The 23,124-nt window shown below is 40.2% G+C and overlaps 1 long non-coding RNA gene across 1 annotated transcript in view; it reads right to left on the minus strand.

Annotated features, from left to right (window-relative positions):
- The window catches only part of LOC124861549, a 263,240-nt gene extending 240,139 nt beyond the window's left edge, over positions 1-23,101 (minus strand). The window contains exons 1-2 of the long non-coding RNA XR_007036665.1: positions 22,063-23,101; positions 957-1,019 (exon numbers count right to left, since the gene is read on the minus strand). This is a non-coding gene — a long non-coding RNA (uncharacterized LOC124861549). The remainder of the gene's footprint in view (positions 1-956; positions 1,020-22,062) is intronic.
- Between the last annotated feature and the right edge of the window lie 23 nt (positions 23,102-23,124).

Genomic DNA, 23,124 nt, shown 5'->3' on the forward strand with positions numbered 1-23,124 from the left:
ATAAAAATAAAACAATCTTTCCAAAAAAATAAAATAAAATGTTTCTGTCTAGAGTGATTTATTTACAAACGATCAAAGATCAGACCACTTTTCAAAATGAATATATGACAAGTGAAAATAAAATTATGTTTTTATAAATAAATGCATATCTAACAAGACTTTAATCAGTAAAAGTTAATTTAAAGGAACTAAAATTTAGAAAATCCATGAATATTTCTCATTTAGGGTCAGGACTAAAGTTTATGTCATTCTTCATACATAAAGGTTCTGTTGCAATCTTTAATGAAGGGATTCTTCCCCTCAGGAACCTTAAGGGCAAAACTTCAGTCATGATCTGATTTACAGAGGAAGGAAACACATCTTAAAAATTGTGATGACTGTGCAGACGATGGTTTTAAGCTGCATCCAAGGGAGAAAAACGACACATGCAGACAGATTTAGGTTGCTGGGATGATAGTGATGCGTTGTTAAAATAAGGGGACTGCACCATCTTGCTTTGCACAAACACACATGTCTGAATACACACCCGTGAACCCCCCCAGCCTCCCGAGCTTTAACCAGACGAACTGAACATGGAGACTCCGATCCAAGAAAGCAGATGCTGCTACGCGTCAACACATGCAGGGATGGATATCAGTTTTTAGCATCATGTTCGTCACATGGGCTCCTTCTCCGTCACATGCTGCACACACACACACGGTTCGAAGAATAAAAAAATAACATGCATGCATGTGAGTGGCTGGAGGAGGAGTTAACATCATTATGAGGGGGAAAATCTATTTTTCCAGAAGCTTTTTAGGCCAAAAAGTCCAGGAAGTAAACGCGCCACGCACACTTCCTTGTAATACTCCAGCGCGCTGGAATAAAATGGCTTTAAATCCACATTATACTCTCAAACACTCTTTCCAGAACACATCAAATTGTTCTGGAAATCAAGCGAAAGAAATGCGTCCTACCAGGATGAAAGGTGTTGGAGGAGGAAAATCCCAGATACTGGATGTCGCTGTTTGGGTCCTAGCCTGAAATAACAGGATTGGATTATAAGACAGTTTAAACAGTTAAATACTTAATTACTAATAATATAGTAGTTAATGTATATTTTTGCTTAAACAAACCTTTTTCATTCACCTAGTAAAAATGAAAACAGATAAATGTTTAATTTTTTTGACAGTATGGAAAATTGTTCCCTCCTGGAATCAAAAGCTGGAAAAAATTCCAGCTGCTATTGGAGAATTTAGAGTCTGTTAGGATAAAGTAGATTTAATTACTGCATCACAGATACTGAATGGAGACGGTGATCTGAGGTCATGTAGATCCCAGGATAAGGTGGAATATAATGAATCTGTGGATAAATTCACTTTTGTTTGTTTCTTTGTTCTGGTCTCACATCACTGCTTTTACATTTTATACTTTATGTTTTATTTTTCCCACAGGGCGGCTAAATGGAGCCAGCAGAGAGAACAGCCTCAAGCTAGAATACTTCCTTAAATTGCAGTGGTTTGTCCGCGCAATGAAGCAAGGCCATGAACGGATCCTTGGAGATATCCCACACCAACGTTGGCTATACCTAAACAGCAACTACGAGCGTCAATCTGTCTCCTGCATCCTCACTAGGAGACACACGCTTCAGCTCGGGGCGTTTTTGGCGCAGGACCGCCACGCTGCCACACTGAGAAGGCAGGTGTTAATTACCGAGCCAAGAGGGAGCTAAAAAGGTGGACGCTCAGAGACGGAGAGATTTGACACCCTCCCCACGCAGACGTCGCCACCTCGCACACCCGCAGCATCAGCCACAACAACGCACCTTTGTTTCCCAATTAGAGGCCCTCACAGCTCACGGCCCCACGGCGGGGACATTGTTGGCACAAGAGTCTCCGGGTAAACTGGAAAGACATTTATACGTGAAAAACTTTGATTTCAGAGCCCTAGAAGTTCAGATAAGGACTTCATAAACAGCATACCACCTTAACTAAACTAAGACAACCAAGGTTTGTACCTGGAATTACCAAATTTAAATAACCTGAGCCTCTCGGAAGCTACAGATACGCCTAGATTTGTAGCTGGGCCTCTCAGCCCATTCAGAAGATATAGATCAGTAATCTACCCTAAGAACTTTATTTTTCTGTGTAGGAACAACTTTTTATCAATTATGGAGATTAACACTCAAAAGATGCTCAATTTATTCATTATTTAAACACTTTTACCTTGAGTAACATCCCATGAGGCTTTTTATAACTGCTTTTAAAATCTAAAGTCATAAAAAAGATGTTTTTATAGAACTTGAGCAATTATTTTGTCACAAACAAATTCTGTGAAAAAGTCCATTCTTTTAACTTAAGACTGGAAATTTAGCCGTTTTAGAGCTTTTAGACCTCTCTGCAGCCTTTAATACACGGGATCACAAGATTTTACTTGTGGGGTTCCTCAGGGTTCCATTTTAGGCTATTTGCTATTAATTCTGAATATGTTGCCCTTAAGAAACAACATCCTCTTTCATTGATTGGTGATGATTGCAGATAAAATCTTGCAACAGAAAATCCCTTGGGACTGCTATTGAATTGTATAGCTGATAGGAAAACCTGGATGAAGTAGAAATTTAAGGACAATAAGAGTGAATGGAAAGGCGACCGGGCCTTTGCAGCAGCGGCACGAAAATGATGGACAAGTTTACGCATTCATCTGATTAAAGAGACATTTAAATCAGTTAACGACTCATCTTTATATCCAATAGGCTATAAATGGATGAAATATTTGTAGATTTTATGCATTTTGCTGCTTGTCTTATTTTGTTTTAGCCTACCTGTGAAGCACTTCGGTCAACTTCAGCCCTTTTTAAAATGTGCTACATAAATAAACTTGACATTGACATTATTTTATGAAAATAAATCACACCGCAATCACACTTATTTTGGTTCCAATCCCTCTTTAGCCCAGTTAACACTTATGTCTGTAAAGATTATGATTATTGATTAATATTCATCAAACATTGTAATTAAAAATGGTAATTCGGAAAAATAACTTCTTAGCCAAAGATCATTACTAACAAATAGAAATCAGAGATGTTCTCTGGTATTGTGATTATGGGCTCAAAGCACTTAATTACAATTAGTAAATTATCATCAATAATTGATCATTTTTAACCAAAACCAAGCTAAATGTCGCCGTTTAATCAACCGCTTCACCGAAGGTGGGGGAACTATGACCTTATTTTGACAGATAAATCATTCTTGCACGTAATAAACACAAATGCTACTCTTTATTTATATGTGAACATTTATTGAAACTATATATCCCTGATATAATTACTATTCTGGTCCAAAAACCTTCACTTAACTAACAAGCACTATTCTACACAAATGGGATAAAAATGACTACATAACAATAATAAAATAAAATATATGCGCATTTGTGTCTATGAAGATCAGACCAGCAGTTTTATGGACAAAATGTGCAATTTGGATTAACTTGTCTCGATTTTCGGCGATCAGCTGGTAGACGGTGGGCTTTAGCCACTAGCAGCTGATTGCCCCAAATCTCAAAACAAAGGGTCATAAAACTCTGAGGTGGGAACTCAGTGGAAAAACTCCAGTAATAAAACTGGAACAAAGGAGTGGTCAGGCGAGGCCCAGACCGCAGTTTGCTTGGAATGGAAAAACCAAAGAGATCTAAAAGACCAGATGTGTACCTGAAATACCTGTATTTAAATAGACATCTCATTCAAATAGCAACAGTTAATGGTTTTTTTAACACCGGAGCCTCGATCTGAAAGACATTTCTTTTTCCTCTGTCCTCCCAGTAGCTTCTCATGAGGACCTTTATTAACATTGAAGCTTGCTGGTAAATCTGGAAAAACAAAACAGAAATATACTTAAACTGGTTTCATTTAAGGTATTTAAAATATGTTTCAGCCCTTCAGTAGCTGCAAAGAAAAATCATATAAACAGTCTGGGAGCAAATCTGACTGGTTAAATTTCTACAAGTAGCATCCATTTAGGTGAACTTAGTCCTAACAGCTAGAGATATGAGGTCCGTAAGCAAAGATGCGTCAAAAATAGGCTACTTCTTCTTTTGGATTAAAAAGATAGATAATAAGTCACCATTCATTTAGAAAAACAATATTTGTGCAGTAATAAAGAAAATAAGGCTTCCTCTGTCTGCTTCCTAATGTTCAGTCATAAACTGGTGTCTCTGAGTCATTAGATCTGCTGGTCTTCTGTTTTGTTGCTCCACAAAATGAAATGCTGTTCTTGAGGAAAAGGGCAGCAAATTTCTTTAGCATAAAAACATTTTTTTTCCAAAGGAATACAGCCCCCTGCTAAATGCTGTTACTGTAGGATCTCTCAATTTCTGATAGCTAGACATTAACCATCATGTTTTGTCTTTATTCTTCTAAAATACTTAGGTTGTTCCGCCTGTGGTGGAAATGTCGAGTTGATTTTGTTTCTGTCTCTTTTACAGACTCCTGTTTGATGCCTCAGGCTCTTTGGCTGCTCAAAATCAAACATTATTTTACCTCAGAGAGCTTCTGAGTCGACCCGCTGCAGTTTGATCTGATTCATGTTCTGTCTGTGTGTTACTCAGGTAAATAAAACCCAGCTAACAGTTTCAACATAATTAATCACTGTGCACACAAAGCATATCCCTTTGTGCATCCAGTTTATTTTGCTGTCTTCCCAACTCTTTCTGGGGGAGGTGGTGGAGGAGGAAGAGGAGGAGGTGCGGTCCCTCCTGGCAGCTGAAGCCGGTGAAGATCTGTGACAGATGGGGCCGAGTCACAAAACTCACAGCCCTCAGGCAAAATTCATCCCCCAAACTTTCCACAGGGTGCCCAGATTTACCTGATCAGAGAGATGTGGATGTGTGTGTGCGTGTGTGTGTTGGGCTTTAAAATTTGCAGAGGAAGCTAAAGCAGCCTGGCCGCCTGTCATGGCTGACACAGAGCCCATCTGCCTCAAACCTGTGGCGTCCTCAAACACACACCCCTCCCTGTACAGACACACACACCGTCCTCTAAAAGCAGACGTACCTCCCCTCAGATGAAAATGAAACACAGTCAGACCTTATGACGGCTACACATGTCGCCAGCTTCACATACCTTTAAACACACTGGGGTCTTCACTTTGAAATCCACACACAAGCACACACAGACAGAGATGAGCTATAAAAGACAGCTTATGCGTCCCATATGTGATGCCACATTGAATATCCGGTTTCTCTCCTCTTCTGCTCAGACCTCCATTTTGCTTGACGATGCCGAGGTACTGGGATTCGTGCTCCTTGTTGCTAAAACAGGAAAAACGTGTGGGGTAATCTTGCATTTCCTGCATCTGATTTCAATCTTTATATTTTAAGTACTTTAAAAATCTGATGATGATTCCCAAAGGTCTTATAAAGGTTTTCCTTTCATTTAAATGGAATGGGAAGACAGAATGTTGTAGGAAAGCAACAGTATGGCTTAGCCTTATTACACTTTGTGGCAGTAACAATTTCATTACTAGCTGAACCAGGCTGCCCTCGATTCATTTTGGACATGCAAAAACCAGTAATTGCAGTATGTCGCAGCAGTGACTTAATGATGACGGTGCTTCATCACATGCAAAGCTATAAAGATGCTCTGTCCCTCACTTCAGCATTCAGGATGCTTGAAACTAAAGAGCAAACTTACAGTTCAACTAACTTCTTGATGAATTCAGCTAATAACTGACAACTTGAAGACACAGTGTTTAGATTTCATTCTTAAATGATTGTTCAGTTCTTAAATCTAACAAAAATTGAAAATATAACAATAAACTGACATCGAAGTAACAAGTCTTGACACATCAGAAGACTGAATTACACACCCTTGATCCAGATTTGCATGCTCTATTCACAATGGGAGAACATGAACAGCAACTTATGCTTCAACAACATGACAGGATTTGATGTTCCAGAAAATCCCCTCCATTTCATCAGATCTATGTAAGATAGGTTTGATGATTTATTTAATTTTTTCAATACGCCAGGATGCAGGGCTTTCTCACTCAGTTTGAGATGAATACCAGACCCTTTTCAGAGTTAAGTGGCTCCTAAGCTAAAGGGATGAACCAATGTGTTGTAGGCTTATGACAACTTAGCAAGGGAATTTTTTATTTGGATTTTTAGGCACATTTTAATCGCAATTAGTCATTATTTCATGTTTAATTTGCTAATTCCATTTTAAAATCAGCAACAATTTAAATGGCAAAAAGCTAAACTAAAAACAAAAAAGTCATTTATAAAAATTTAATCTTGAAGAGATGTTTATTTAAAAAGACCAATTGAGATGCTGCTATGTACAGCTAATTAAGAAGTGTGGTGCAGGAACAGCCTAATTCTTTCAAAGGTTCTACATCTTAATTATTAGCTCGCTAACTTATTACAACAAACTAGCACTAAGACAATGTTAAACACAAATAGATGCTGAATAACCAAACTAATCAGAGCTAATAAGCTAATCTATGCTAACATGCTGATGTTAATCTTTTTTTAATTATATTATCTTAACTGTGTTAGCATGCCAACACTTGCTAATAAGCAACAACAAATGCTATGGGTCAGGCAACATAAAATGCTAACAGATGCCAAGCAACAGAATTGACCACTGATAGGAAGCTAATCTTTTTTCATTTGAATAATTTTATTGTGCTAGCATGCTAAGACTGCCAATTAGCACCAATAAGCTCAATGTGCATGTTAGGAAATGTTGCATGCTAACAGACGGCCAGCAACGGAACTAACCACCACCAGGAAGCTAAATTGTAGCATACTAGCATGCTACTGTGTCCATGTTAAATCACAGATGAGGCTAATAAAATAAAAATCAGTGATCTGTTTTCCTTCCAGGCAGATAGACTTTCATGTAATCTTATAAGTCTTCATCGGTATTCCTACATATTTTATTCATTATAAGTAGGACCCAACTGCAAAACTTTATGGAAACATGTGGGTGGCCAACATTTTTTAAAGTATAGTTTCTGCATGCAATTGTCTTTCGTCAATGCCTTGCTCCAGCACTTTGAGGGTTAACAGCAGTCAGAAGGAAATGCCTACTTCAGTTCCTTTCTGAGCCATTTCCTGTTGGACAAGATCAACAGAGCGCTGGCAGATCAACAAGCATGAATCATCCCAATATAGACGGTTATTATTACCACATCTCACAGTTGCAGCTGATGCGTTAGTTCAGAAAAGATCAAATGTTGCAGCTAAGGAAGGAATACATAATTTCTCGAATATAAAGATAAGAAGGAGGTCAAAGGCCAGAGCCATAGAGTTCAGAAAGTGGGGGATTTCTGGATGGTCCAGTTGTAGACTCTAGCAAGTATTAGCTTTTTTGTAAAACTAAAATGTTTCAGCTCATAAACATTTAATTTCAGACAAAGAAAACATGAGGAAACAAAAAGCAGTTTCCAGATAATGATTTCAATAATGAAGGAAAAACTCCAATATCCAAGCCAACCCAACCCTATGTGAAAAAGTATGTACCCCCAAACCTAATAACAGTTTATTCCACCCCTGGCAGCAACAACTAACATCAAGTGTTCAGGATTACTGGCTATGTGTCATTTTTTATCACTGTGGAGCAATTTCATCCCACTCTGCTTTGCAGATCTTTTTTTTTTTAACTCAGCCACATTGGAAGGTTTAACCATGATTGGCCATGGCACCTCAAGATTTAAGACCAGACTTTTACTAGGCCACTCTACAACCAGTCAGTAGTAAACTTGGTGATATGTTTTAGATCACTGTCCTGCTGTGTGACCAAAGTCAGCTTGAGCTTAATGTAAAAAATTGATGACCGAAGATTCTCTTTCAGTATTTTCTGCTGCAGAGCAAAATTCATGATTCTATCAATCCCAGGAAGTTGTCCAGGTCCTCAAGCAGTAAAACTGCCCCAGGGCATAACACTGCCACCACCATGTTTGACAGTTGGTATGTTGTTCTGAAAAGCTTAGTTTTACGTCAGGTCTAACATCAACAAAATATTTTACCAAAATTCTTGGGGATTGTCAAAATATTTATTTTTGGAAAGTTGAGACAGGATTTTGGTCTTGGCCATTTTTGTCACGTTTATTGTTGAATCATGACCTCTGACCTTAACTGAGGCAGTGAGGCCTGCAGAGCTTTAGATGTTATTCTGGGTTCTTCAGTGACCTCCTGGATGAGTTCTTGATGCGCTCAGGGAGCAATTTTGGTCAGCCGGCCTCTCCTGGGAAGATTCTTCACTATTGTATGTTTTCCCTATTAATGGTTCTCATTGTGGTTCTCTGAAGTCCCAAAGCCACAGTATGCTATGAATCAGAAAAAGGCGGACCCAAGATTCAGCCAGACACAATACTGAAAGTTTAAAAGGTTTATTCAGCCACAGGAAAACGTCACACAGGTAACACTCCTCACAGCTTCCAGGAATCACTGAGGCAGAAAGAGGGATTAGTGACTTGTAGTCTCCAGATTTTGCAGGGATCAGAAAAGCCACTAACCTACTTTTGTCTTGAGTGAAACTTGAAACCCAGAGGGGAAACCTCAGTGGGCGGCAGGCGGTGATCTCCACAGCACAGGTAAGATGTGACTCCAGGCTGAATAATCCGAGGGCTAGGCTTGCTCAATAATCCAAGGACAGAAACAGGGTCAACGATCGGAACAAGAGGCGTCAGGCAAGGAGCAGGCAGAGGCATAAACCAGATGCAGGAAACAAGGTCGACAACCAGAATCCAAATAGTCCGACAGGGAGCAGGCAGAGGCATAAATCCAAAAGGCAAGGCAAGGTCAAGAACAATGATCAGACAGGAAGGAACGCTGGATATCTACTCACACGATGGCTTTCAAAAATCTGGCACTGTCTGCTTGTCAGAGTCAGTATATATCAGGGAAGACACAGGTGCTTGGCATGCCACAGATTGCACTACACTGCAGCAGCCACCAGGTGCATCTAATCTGCCGATCGCAGCCAGGGAGACAGAAATCTTTCAGCCTACTTCATGTTGTCAAACGGGTTCTACTAATCCATTAGGTCTGACGGTAACCACGCCTGAATGTTTCTAGTGAAACGCAACAACTTACCTCGTGATTTAAGAAGAGGGGCAACTACTTTTTCTTACATAAGCAGGTTTAATTGGAGAGTTTTGTCCCTTGAAATCATCTTTTGGAAACAGCTTTTAGTATTTACTCTGGTTATCTATCTGATAAAAAGGAAAAAAGCAGAACAAATCTTTAAGAGGGTGAATACTTTTCACAGCATTGTGTTTACCAGAAGGGGGTGAATATTAATGCAATGGGTTACCTCTGGGCTACAAATTATGCATTTCAGAGAGTTCAGGAATTGTTCTTTTGGTGGACAAGCACAAACGTTTGGCGTTGCAACTTTGCAGTTTACAGTTCTGAAGCACTTCATAAACAGGAAGTAAAAAGCATCAGGGTACTTTAACTGTTTGTTTGTTTTGGTATTCCACATTTTCGGCGCAAGCTGTCCCATCAGCTCATATTAAGCATCTTAATACACGCTGGATTTCTGCTGCTTTTGCATCCAAACTTCTGTTGCTGAGGACAAACTTCATGAAACCCGTCAGGAAGTCATTTTGGTTTCTGTTAACAGAAACCGACGTTGAAAAGATTTTGTGAGCCAAACAGTTTCATTCTTTTTTTTTTTTTAAATCTCTGCTCCTTTATAGAGCTACAAGAAGAAATAATAACCCCTGGAGGGATGAGGTTTTTACACAATGATGGCTCTCCTACTTTGTTTTTTTTTCTGCTTCTTTTGGAAGGAAACTCTGCAAACGTTCCCTGGAATGGATGGGAAGAGGAGATAATGAAACAGAAGGGAGGTTTTAGACCAGAATCTGCAACGAGGAGCCAAACAAAAAGCAAGAAGAGAAGCAGAGAACATTGTAGAAATCAAACAAGAAAGAAAGATTTTTTTCCTTTGTCTTAATAAAGAAAGTCTGGGGTTACAGAGGACGAATCTCAAACTGAATCAGAAAAAGAGCACCTTATGAAACATATGGACACTTGGCATGCTTCGTGGCACCCTCTTAATAACTGTGTGGTTTTCAAGTGCCGCCACCGCATATGGAAGTGGTAAACTTTTTGTCACCTTTAATTGACATCACATTGTGTCGTGCTGAACTTTGAAATGCTCCGAACGGTCTGGTGGGGGAACGAACCCCCCCAGACCTCCACCATTGCCGCTCCAGGTTTGAGCCCAGTGTTCCAGCCTTGTAGAGAAGACGCTCTTACGGCGTCACAGAGTTACTTTTTAGATTTGAACAGAGAGGAAACAGAGAATTCAGGTTGAGTGAAGGGGTATTAATGGAATAAATCATCAAAAGATTTCTGGAAGGAGGTAGGTTGGCTGTCCCTCCTGGGCAAGACGTCGATCTTTGGAAAAAAACCCGTCTCTTGGTTTTTAAAAACGCAGGGTGTGGGTGGAGTGACATGACACATGACTGATTAATAACCCCCACCACACCCCCACCCAAACACACACTTAAAGGCCGCAGTGAGGTTTTGTTCATTTAACTTTAATTTATAAGGTAAAGCCGGTTCGGTTCGCTCAGGGGGATGCGGCCGGCGTCAGGAGAGCTTTGGTAGAGAAAACAGCTCGAGTTGGATCGTGCTGAAGCAGTCAGCGTTTGAGGCTCCATCATAAATAATGCACCCCTTCTAAAGAGAAAAGCCACTTCTGTTAATGCAGACAAATGGAGAAGTGTGAAAAAGACACAGTGAAAGTAGATAAAGATTCAAATTGTAGATCTGGTTTTATTCCACCTTTTGACACGTAGGAACTATTTACAGGTTGGAAGCAAAGAAACGAAGCAGTTTGAGGTCCGCGTCATCATCTACACAGGAAATACCATCTCACCTCCTTGCGGCCACATGTTTTCAGATCAAGACGCCACTTGTAAAATAAAATTCAGGTCATCAAAAGTTGCCTCTTTTTAAAGCCACATCTCAAGATGTCAGGTTTGATTGGTCCAACTGTGTCGTTATTGAGGTTATTCGATAGTTATTTATGCATGCACATAGCTTTTCCCCCTCTTCATAAAATTCACATGCATCTATCTGCATGTAGTACCTGAACGCATCGTGTTCCTGAATTTCCTCTAAAAGCTCCTAACCTCAGGTGTGCATCTCCAGCTCAGCTGCAGGGAGCTAAATACAGATGCATATTTTATGGAACAAAAACCTCAAAGTAGAACCTAGATATTAGTCACTTTAGTAATTAAAAATGCATATTGCTCTGTGGCGTCTCACGTTGTGCATTATTAAACACAGATTTTTTTTCCATCTCTTCTTCTCAAACTTACATCGGCTCAAAAGGATTTTTAATGCGAAACACTCCCTCGGAGTGGCTGCGAGCACTTTGCTCGGCTCCTCCGGGTGAATTAGCAGACGTGTAGCAGATGAGGAGAACAACGGTGAATTTGTATTGGCAGGCGATCCTGCGCAGGTGCCTCAGACAGGAGCATTGTAATTACAGCAAATCACATTTGTTGGAGGCGAAAGGCGCAGACAGTGGAACACGGGAGGGGAAATGATACCGAGAGCAAAGAGGTAACGGTAAAAATGAAAATATGGTACAGAGCTGTGAAAACATCTTCACTCTTACATATTTCTCAATATTTTTGGCACATTTTAATATATCAGAAAAAGATGACTAAATACTAAAAACGTTTCTCCAAATGATGGTTTAATTTATAAAGAGCAAAAAAATATGTCAAAACAACCTCGTTCTATGTGAAAATACAATGGCCCGATTGTTAAAGATAATTTGGTTCAATGTCAAAAGCAACACTCGGCTTCTTGTAATGTGAAATCAGCAAAAACAAATCACTTCAATAGAGCCTTTCAAACAACAGCATGAAGTAGGCAAAAAGATCTCAAAAAACAGGTTACAAGTTCATTTCTAAGGCTTTGGGACCCCAGAGTACCTCAGTGAGAACCATTATCACCAAATGAACAGTGGAGAACCTTTCTGCCTCAATAACTCACAGAAAAACATCTATAGGTCTGCAGACCTCCGTCAAGTCAGGGTTCATTAATCAACAGTAAGACTGAGTAACTGGGCAGAAAGATGATGACATGATTTCAGAGACTCAACATCATACTGACAGTCAAACATGGGGGTGGTGGTGGTGTCATGGTCTGGGGCTGCTCTAATGCTTTAGGATATACAGGTCCTTCTCAAAATATTAGCATATTGTGATAAAGTTCATTATTTTCCATAATGTCATGATGAAAATTTAACATTCATATATTTTAGATTCATTGCACACTAACTGAAATATTTCAGGTCTTTTATTGTCTTAATACGGATGATTTTGGCATACAGCTCATGAAAACCCAAAATTCCTGTCTCACAAAATTAGCATATTTCATCCAACCAATAAAAGAAAAGTGTTTTTAATACAAAAACCGCCAACCTTCAAATAATCATGTACAGTTATGCACTCAATAGTTGGTCGGGAATCCTTTGGCAGAAATGACTGCTTCAACTGCTGAGGTCTTATGGAGGACCAGGATGCTTCGATAGCGGCCTTTAGCTCATCCAGAGTGTTGGGTCTTGAGTCTCTCAATGTTCTCTTCACAATATCCCACAAATTCTCTATGGGGTTCAGGTCAGGAGAGTTGGCAGGCCAATTGAGCAGTGATACCATGGTCAGTAAACCATTTACCAGTAGTTTTGGCACTGTGAGCAGGTGCCAGGTCGTGCTGAAAAATTAAATCTTCATCTCCATAAAGCTTTTCAGCAGATGGAAGCATGAAGTGCTCCAAAATCTCCTGATAGCTAGCTGCACTGACCCTGCCCTTGATAAAACACAGTGGACCAACACCAGCAGCTGACACGGCACCCCAGACCATCACTGACTGTGGGTACTTGACACTGGACTTCTGGCATTTTGGCATTTCCTTCTCCCCAGTCTTCCTCCAGACTCTGGCACCTTGATTTCCGAATGACATGCAGAATTTGCTTTCATCCGAAAAAAGTACTTTGGACCACTGAGCAACAGTCCAGTGCTGCTTCTCTGTAGCCCAGGTCAGGCGCTTCTGCCGCTGTTTCTGGTTCCAAAGTGGCTTGACCTGGGGAATGCGGCACCTGTAGACCATTTCCTGCACACGCCTGTACACGGTGGCTCTGGATGTTTCTACTCCAGACTCAGTCCACTGCTTCCGCAGGTCCCCCAAGGTCTGGAATCGGCCCTTCTCCACAATCTTCCTCAGGGTCCGGTCACCTCTTCTCGTTGTGCAGCGTTTTCTGCCACACTTTTTCCTTCCCACAGACTTCCCACTGAGGTGCCTTGATACAGCACTCTGGGAACAGCCTATTCGTTCAGAAATTTCTTTCTGTGTCTTACCCTCTTGCTTGAGGGTGTCAATCGTGGCCTTCTGGACAGCAGTCAGGTCGGCAGTCTTACCCATGATTGGGGTTTTGAGTGATGAACCAGGCTGGGAGTTTTAAAGGCCTCAGGAATCTTTTGCAGGTGTTTAGAGTTAACTCGTTGATTCAGATGATTAGGTTCATAGCTCGTTTAGAGACCCTTTTAATGATATGCTAATTTTGTGAGATAGGAATTTTGGGTTTTCATGAGCTGTATGCCAAAATCATCCGTATTAAGACAATAAAAGACTTGAAATATTTCAGTTAGTGTGCAATGAATCTAAAATATATGAATGTTACATTTTCATCATGACATTATGGAAAATAATGAACTTTATCACAATATGCTAATATTTTGAGAAGGACCTGTAGACGAAGACCCATGTTCTCTACCAGAAGATCCTGAAGGAGTATGTCTGGTTATTTGTTTGTGACCCCCTAAACTTGCGTTCGGCAGCAGGACAATGATCCAAAGCACTCCAGCAGCAGGTCATCTTCTGAATGGAGCAAAAATGAACAATCAATGAAGGTTTTTGGAATGACCTAGTCAAAGCCTAGACTTGAATCTCTTTGAGGTGCTGTGGCTTTAACATTTTTTTATGGGTACAATGCGGGCTTGCTAACAAACACTGCTCATCCGTTTTTTTGTTGCTAACCTTTGATGGGCATGCCCACAAACACCCCCCATAAGGGCCGAGTTGTATCTGTCCCCTTTTTGAGCTCTACTTTTATTGCCTTCACCAGAATCTGGACCGGGTAGCCACATGGGGCCTGAACAGTGGGCCACTAACAGAATACAGTTGCTGGTCCACTTGTTGCCATTTTCTACGGGGTTTACCACAGAACACTTTATAGCTCGAAGGCGTCTGGGACATTTAGGCTTTTACCAGTGGTATTCATCTGATTCCAATATCAACTTGTAGTTTGACGTTTAGATGTAAGGAACACCTTTGAGCATTGATACTGGTTGACATTTATCATTTATGTTTTCAGAAGAGCATTCGGCGGAGACCTCACATTTCTTAAACTGAAACTACAAGCTGCTGATTCCTTTAAAGGACGAGCAGTTATGAATGTAAGCAAAGCAAGAAGCACTGGATCAGTTCACTTAGAGCATACCCCAACGACATAAAAGCCAAAACACCTACAGACATGAACATGATACACATGTACAGCATGTGAATGCATGTGCATGAAAGCACATGGCAGCTTGTTAGTCACATATTAGTCACAAGGCGTCCTCCACATAAACTTTACACTGTCTAATCTATTACCCCCTAAATGGGATTTTAATTGAATTGGCGTCAAAACGACAAACAATGACGCCTGTGTTGCAATTAATAAAAATCACGGCACAGAATCTATGAGGCTTGATATGAACCCCCATTCAAATCGGGTTCATTAATGTAAATGTGGCCCATTCAAAGAGGCGCCCAATTTTTCAGCCTCCCTCCCTCCCTCTGCCACCATGTGATGGTTTGATTTCTGAGAGTGAAAACACAGATCAGATCTGTCTGTAATAAAGAAGTGTATAAAACCTTTTTATTTGTCGTTTTAAATGCAGCAAAATAACTGGGGAAACTACATTTTTATGATTATTTCAATTGGTAAGATTGTTTTTAGTTTTCCAGACAGAAGCTCACTTGCCACCACTGGCTGAGCAAATACGACGAGGTGATTAAAACGGGGGGAACGCTTTAAGCGCGGCACTAATTAAACGGGTATGCTAATGCTGTCATACTTAGCAGATGGAAGAAGAATCACTTAAGTGTAATGCACATGTTATGGTATTTTCGACATGACATGGAGGCCCTCGTGGGATCGCTCTCTGCCGTCACGTTTCAAGACTTCCCCCACACACACACACACACCTTCGACGACACCATCCAGCCTGTTTGCGAGCGACTATGGCGGCCCAAATGCAACCAGTGACACGCAAACACGTCGCAGGGTTTTACATTAAACGTGTCGTTTGCAGAATGCTGTCAGTTTCTGGGTGAGAGGAAGTTGCAACTCAAGAGTCTCACAGATTTTCTTCAAACCAGAGAGGAATGAGAGCGCTGATAGTAACTTATCTTACTGGGATTTATGAAATACTCCAGACAGGAAGTGACACTCCTCAAAGTTCCTTGTAAATAAAAACCCAAAAAGTGTGGTGTTCACCCATTTTCATCCACACTGGGTTTATTCTTTTGATGCAGTTACCGCTTCAAGTCTTTTAGTCTTTTTCTCTACCAGATTTCCACGCCTGGAGACAGAAGGTTTTGCCCATTTCTCCCCTTATTAAAAGCTAAAACTCAATTTTCAAGTCTTGCAAGATATTCTAATGTGGATTTAGGTCTAGACTTTGACCAAACCATTCTAACATATTTGCATGCTTTGATTCCATTGTAGTTCTGGCTGTATGTTCCACATGTTCTTTTAAGAACGTGAGGTCAGGTTCTCAGTTTGTTCAGAGGGTGAAGAGGATGGATTACCCCAGTAACAACAGAGTCAGGGAGGACATAAATCAACTACAGATAAGACATTAACTGCTAATAACTGCTACAGAGAACTGCACAAATAAACTACATTAAATTAAAAGAGTACTATGTCTATTAGTGTATATCCGTTTAAGTTGATTTAAAATGGTAAATTCCAATCTGGTCCGGGTCCCAGATAAAGCTAATGGTGTAGCCTATTAGCATGGAGTTGTTAAAGGTTGATAAATGTCCACTTTGGTCTGGGCTCCAACTAGTTCAGAGGCTAAAGCTAACAGAGTAGCTAAGTAGCACCAGCTAAAATAAAAACAAAAATTAAAAATCAGGGAACAAAACAAAAACGGGTAAGCTCCTTCAAAATACAAAATTGAGTTACACTACAAAAAACACTACAATACTACATGTATATATTATACTTGATAGTAATCAGCATCAGGGGAAAATAACTCATCTATAAAAGCACATTCTGTAAAGTTAACTATCCCTAGGTTTACTTTCACCCCCATCATCATTTTGAAAAGTAAGGCAAAAAAGTAGGAGAAAGTCAGATTTTAATTGATTTAATTGGGCTAATCTAACATTAAAATCATTTATCCACAAAGTCAACTTTTAAGAATACATTTTTTTTTTATGGAAACCTCGAACTGACCAACAGATGACTCACAGCACATATTTTCAACAAAACAATTAACATTGGAACCGTTTAAACTTTGTCCCATTAGAACGATAAATGAAAAAGCTCGACATATTAAGCATATAAGCACAAACAGCATTTCTTTTCTAGCTGTTTATCTTCCCACATGACTGGTTAAATATAGACAACACTTCACACAATCACTGCTGTAATATAAAAAAAAATAAACTTGGCTCAACCAGAACACTTTGCCATCAAACTGAACATCACCGACTGATGAGATCAAACAGCGGCTGACAAGCTGAGGGTGGATCTTTTCTTTGAAACTGTCAAACTCTGGGTGTGCACTCTGTCGCAGCGTTCTCTCCCACACAAAAGCAATGAAAGACAACAACGTGAATCAGAGACGGGAGCCTCCAGCGCTGTGGTTTTGTCTCTTCTTACGCTCACGTTGCAGGAACAACCTGGAACACAGGCTGAACTGGACGGGTTCAGCCGTCTGCCGCCGCGTCGAACGGATCAGACAAGCGAGCAAGGTGAGGAGACTCTGGATATTCCCTGAGGAAGAATAGCCCCGGGGCAAAAAAAAGGAGAGTAGATCCTCAGAAATGGAGGGGGCGATAAAAAAGGCTCTGAGGCACATTAAAAGGATGTCACGTTTTTCCACCATTTGGATGGGAAAGTTAACCAAATACGAGTGCAGCGTAATGTTCCTTTAAGCTGTCATTTAAACTTATACCTATCATCACTCGTGGCCTGGGCTGATGATCCAACAAGGAGCGCACAGTTGATTAACTGCGCCTCATCCAAGCGTTGCTTTCTCTATTTCTGTCAGGCCTTAATGGCATTAGATCACTAATTATAAGATTATTCACAGTTCACACAGGCCTCACTGTTAACTTTTGAGATATGACACTATTATCTTCTTCTAATCTCTTTCTGTGAATTATGGTGCAGATTCATATCGCTCCGTTTGATGACTCGCACGTCGTGTCCCCGTCTTCGGCGAGCAGCACGTCCGTTCAGGTTGCTTTGAATCACTTATTGGAAAGCATTGAAGGAGCTTCTGAAGGGAGCTTCTACCGTCACCAAGACCTTTGAGTTTGATCAGGAGCTAAACTTCCTGCGGTACAGTTAACACCAACAAAGACAAAACCAGTCTGCAGAGACTTCTAGTTACTCTGAAGTTGCTCAAGAGCAAATGTGATCATGACTCAATGATTGATTGGATGTTTATGCAAACTAAAATTCATCTTCTCTTCATTTTTTAATAAAGTGTACTGACTTCTTTTTCCACACTCAGGCATTCTGGTTTGTTTTTGGTTAAAATGCGAACACTTAAAACCATTGTCAAATCAACCCTTTCGCAAACTGGATACTATTGTACCCATACCCATCTACATACATTACCTAGCAATGTCCATTGCAAATAAGTTGACTGCTTTTGGTCCTTGGTTAATTTAGTTGTATATTATTTTTTGAAGATTTAAAGTTTTGCCCTGCTTCCAGTGATTGAGGTTCGAACCCCCATTTAGTCCAGTTGACTGGAATGAAATATAAGATGAGTATTGAATACTCTAAGCAACCATCTGTTGGGGGATATGCATATGAGTAACATAACCCCATTTCTTTGCATCAAGTACATTTTTAAAAGTCAAAAGGAAATCATTGGTTTACAAATCACAAAGCAGGTAAAACTCGAGGCATGGTCAGTTCAAAACATCTGAAAGGCTGCTAGAAAATGTCCCCTAGGCTGGTATGACTTGTCACCTGGTTGGTAGGAAAGGTCACAAAGAATGGTACAAACGGAGAAATTGTCAGAACAAAATGTCCCAAAGTAGTCCACAAAATAAATAAAAATTTATCAGTACAAACGTTGATCAAAAGTCAGGCACGACTTGTCTTCCAGTTGGTAGAAAAAGCCCCAAAAGGTAGGTACAAACAGAGAGAGTACAAAAATAGGTCAGTACAAAATGTCCCAAAGAAAAATACAAATTGATGCATAGTCAGTATAAGACATCCCCAAAACCAGTACAACTTGACGCATGGTCGATACGATATGTCCCAAAAGCACATACCAATGATTCATGGCTGGTATGAAATGACAACAATGAAGTTAAAAAGTGACTTATGGCTAGTGCTTAAGCTTTTGATAGAAAACATCCAAAAAGTGGAAACCGTATGGTTCGTTTTTGGTCCAAAATATCACAAAGCCAGGGGAAACTCGACTTGGCTGGTACAAAGCATCCCAAAGCAGAAAAATAGACTCCTAGCTGGTCCAAAAGTCTTGGGTAAAATATATTCCAAAGACAGGTACGAGGAAGACCCCGGTCAGCGGAAATCGGCCCAAAATAAGGTAGAAATTGGCAAGCCTTCAGCACAATATGTCCAAGGCAGTTACGAAATTGATCCTTGATCTGTATAAAAATAAATAAATAAAACATCCCAAAAGGATGGCTGAGACAAAAACACATCGAAGTACATTTGGAGATTATACTTAGAAGAAATGTCCCAAAGGTAGATACGACTGGACTCAAGCTGTAAAAGGGTAAAATGTCAAAGGAGTGGATGTATGACCGGTTTGGTGTAAAGATGAGAACAAAATTATCAATGTCTCAGTCATCACCCCGGATTTAAATCACTGTGGTAGCGGTTAATCGGCTGAATGCTTCAGTGAATTCACTAACTTTTACCAGACTTGGGAATTTCAAAATCCAGTGTTTTTAAAAACAAGCTGAAACAAAGGATTTTCTTAAAGTCAATCGACCAGAAGAGGGAGAGTAGAAAGAGCTCTGTGAGGACATTAATAATGAAGTACCACCATGTTATTAAGATTTCATACTTGCTTTTTTGAACAAGTTAGTGCAAATATTTAATGCAGTAGTTTTATTGTTCTTATGGTCCAAACACCAGAAAAATACTATTATCCATATAAAAAAGATGGAAAACACTGACAGAACATAATTTTTACCTTTTAAGCTAAGCACCTGTCCTGAGTAATCTCTCATTTCTCTATTTTTTATTCTAAGCAACCAGTAAAATTTTAGTAATCTTGATCAGTAGTTCTCACTTTCTGAAGGTCTGTCAGAAAGTGCGGATAAAGTGTTTCTTTGGACTTTAGCTATTTTATCACTTATTTTCAATGTATGAACAAGTGTTTTATCGACACTTAATATACAACATAGAACCCAATAAATTGGGTCTTTAAATGCTCTGATGGATAGATAGATTAGACCTTTAGACAATGGTACAACAAATAAAGTTTGGAATACAAGTTATTTTCTATTACATTTGCCATATTTTTCAATACTGCGTAGGAACCAAAATAAAGGTGATAAAGGTAGTCATCCAAAAATGAAGTCAATGTGTAGACGTGGAGTACAAGCATCCCAGAGCTTAGGGTCACCTCTTCACTGCATCTCAGCGGAGACACAGAACACTCCACCTCCCCTGTAATTAAACACTGAAGAGGAGCCGTCGCAGTTGGGAACCACAGCTTTTCGTAACCCCAGAGGGGTAGAACGGAGCCTTCAGAGATGAAGAGGAGGAGAAAACTGCAGCTAAGGGGAAGCCTGAAGGTTACAGCACACTGAGGTTTTCCACTTTATCAGTCAAATTGGTTCAAGAACTCTTCAGCTTCCATCAACAAAGGTTTACAGAGCCATTTCAGCACCAGTTTTTGTTTTTAGAACCTGCAAATGCATGTTTGAGTTACTCTAACATAAGGCCTTTTAAAAAAAAAAAACAAATATTAAAATTAATATGTGCTGAACGTTCTCTGCAGAAAACCCAACATGTCTCATCTGTATACTAATAGGGAGCAATTAAGCAAATTACATTAACAAAGGGTTGGAGGGCCATTTTGCTAATGGCACAGCTCACAAGCTCTGGGCGGACTGATTCAGATGTAATTTATGGCGCCACGTCACGGCCTGTAGTGCAACAGGATCGTTGTGTTTACTGTAAGACAAGGACACAGATATATGCTGTACTGAATATGGGCAGACAGGCAACTTCCTGTAGCACATCAAAATGAAACAAAGTGAAATAGAGAAAAAGTAAACGTTGCTTTATCCTTGTAAAGCTACTGTAGCTTGAAGTAAACCACCCCCAAAAGGCAGCAGCTGACGCTCTGCGAGGTTAAAAGCCCTCTGAGACGAATCAGCGAGGGCCTTTGTGAGGAAACGGAGGAGTAAAAGACAAGTGAAGGTAAATCTTTAACAGCTCAATCGGCTCCTAACACATGCGGGATGACAGCTCTGGTTTGTCTAAGGGGCTCAGCTTAATTAGCCTGTGCTTTATTGTTAATGAACTTCATGCAGTTGTTTGCTTGTATAATCAAGGCGAAGAAGCAGAACTGCTTGCTAAGGTGCCAAAAATAAGCTGACAAAGGCACCGGGGCTCTCCTCGATTACATCCCCCGTCCCCTCCTCCTCTCACCCGCCCTCAAATGGAAAAGCCAACTGCCTGCTTCATAAAACTCGCTTAGCAAGACACTGAGACAAAATGGACTGTAAAGTTCGTTAGATGGAAATATTAAAAAAGAATTAAGCTAATGGAGATAAAATTAAAAGAAATGAGGCAACAAACACACCCCGCACCAAAAATGGCACTGCCATGACAGCTAGGATTTCTAATGACTGACTGCATTTGGGCAGGAGAAAAAAAAAATTAAATGGCGTCCCTCGCCTAAATTTCTTTGAGGAGTAATGATCCGAGAATGCTTCTCACTCCTGGTACTGGTGGGGTGGAGGAGGGAGGTAAGGAATCTGGAGATAACAAAAGAGGCAGGTTCTGCAGTGAGGTTCAGGCTATTCTGTCCAAGGGAATAACATGTCAGCTGAGCTAATAAACATTAAATATTGTCTCTAAAGCACTTTTTTTAAGCTCCTAAGTGCTTTACAAAAAAAATATAAAGATTTTCTTTTACAGTGAATGCTTATAAATAGACGTTGCACAGTTTTCACAAAATATACACGTTTTAACAACTGTTTAAAGGTATTTTTTATTCCAAATAAAACAGGGCATTGAACAGATGGACTGGATCTTTCAGTCTATCCAGTAATGGTGAAATATGTTTTGATTTTGAATAGGTTGGCTAGAAGGGGAACAAATAAATTGCGAAAAGAATGGGACCAAGAATTCATCCCTATGGTACAACACGAGTCTGCAAAGACAATATGAATATGAATATTAATTAGAAACTTTATTAGCTTACCTTCAGAACAGAAGATCAGCTTGTTTTTATCAGCACCAATAATGGATCTTATGGTGACTTGAGAAAAAACAGAAGTGTCCTGAGGCTTTTAAAACAACATGGTCTCTCAGAAAACTAAACAACATTTAAGGGACATTTCTGTACCTAAATCTGAGTTTAGTATTATGACCTGTATATGGCCGTATGACCTTTTTTCCAGCTAAGCTGTAGGGGAAATAGAAGGACGACACTAAAGTTTACCACTGCGCAACAGACATGGCAGAGGACCTGAGGAGAAGAGGATATGCCGTCAAAACATGAAAAGACCGGAATGCCTCATAGAGAGGATAAAACAGCTGACCTGGACGAGAGCGGGCCAACCCACAGCGAGGAAGGCATCCAACTCCGGCAGAAGCAAGGACTATAAAGAGAAGCTATGGGCTTTCAGAAGATCCACACCAAACAACCTGTTGGATTGAAGACGATAAGTTTTACTAATCGTCGTTCTCATAATGGTCAATAGTAACAGGCTGGGTGAGTAAGTGGTGAATTTTGTTACTGGGGGTTCCATGGGAGTAACAGGAACATACGACCAACGCAGGGACGTGCACAGATAGACACTAGGTGGTGGTAGAGCACCCGCCCTTTTATTCTATGGACAAAAAAGTGCCATTCTGAAAGCTTTTTTTTTTTTTTTATAGTGTATAGTGTGGGGCCCAAGGTACCATTTCTGAATTTAAAGGCCTATAATACCAGTGCCCCACATTTTTGAAATTTTGAGCGACAACTACCACAACGCCTCACCCACGGACATACAGTACATGTCCCGCCTCGTGTGTCTCTCAGCGGAGACGGGCTGCGTGCAGAGTGGAGAGGTGGACCTGCGCTGGTGCAGCTTGCCTCTTCTCTCCTCCCCTCCGCCGTCAGATAGAGCCGTGCCCTGCTGACAGGCCGGCTAACCATCCAGGAAACAAACAAAACGAATATACTTGCTTCCTAAACTTCAGATGAAAAAGTTAAACTTCACTTGCCTCCATTTTATCTAAACAGAACAGGCCAATCAATGGCATACCTTTACCCGCTATGTCTTCAGTGGTCGCCACCAGGCGCCAGGAGAATGTCTACGATTTAACTCTTAGATTAAATTAGAAGAAATAAATAAATTCAAATCTATCTCATGTCGGTATTACATTTGCTATAATGGTCCCTGCTGACTTCTGTTTGACTCATGTTTTTTTTAAATTGCAATTACAAATGAGGTGGTAACCATTCCAATTCATACACTGGGCTACCAAAATACCTGTATAAAGTTCAGTAAATGTGGGGCATGTAGGCCAAGTTATTTTCTACTTCTATGTGTGTAAACATTATGATGTAATCAGAGTATTTTAATTTCTAAATAGCAGACATCACTTCTCAGGAC

This window comes from Girardinichthys multiradiatus, chromosome 24 (assembly GCF_021462225.1).
Source record: "Girardinichthys multiradiatus isolate DD_20200921_A chromosome 24, DD_fGirMul_XY1, whole genome shotgun sequence".
Taxonomy (NCBI): Eukaryota; Metazoa; Chordata; class Actinopteri; order Cyprinodontiformes; family Goodeidae; genus Girardinichthys; species Girardinichthys multiradiatus.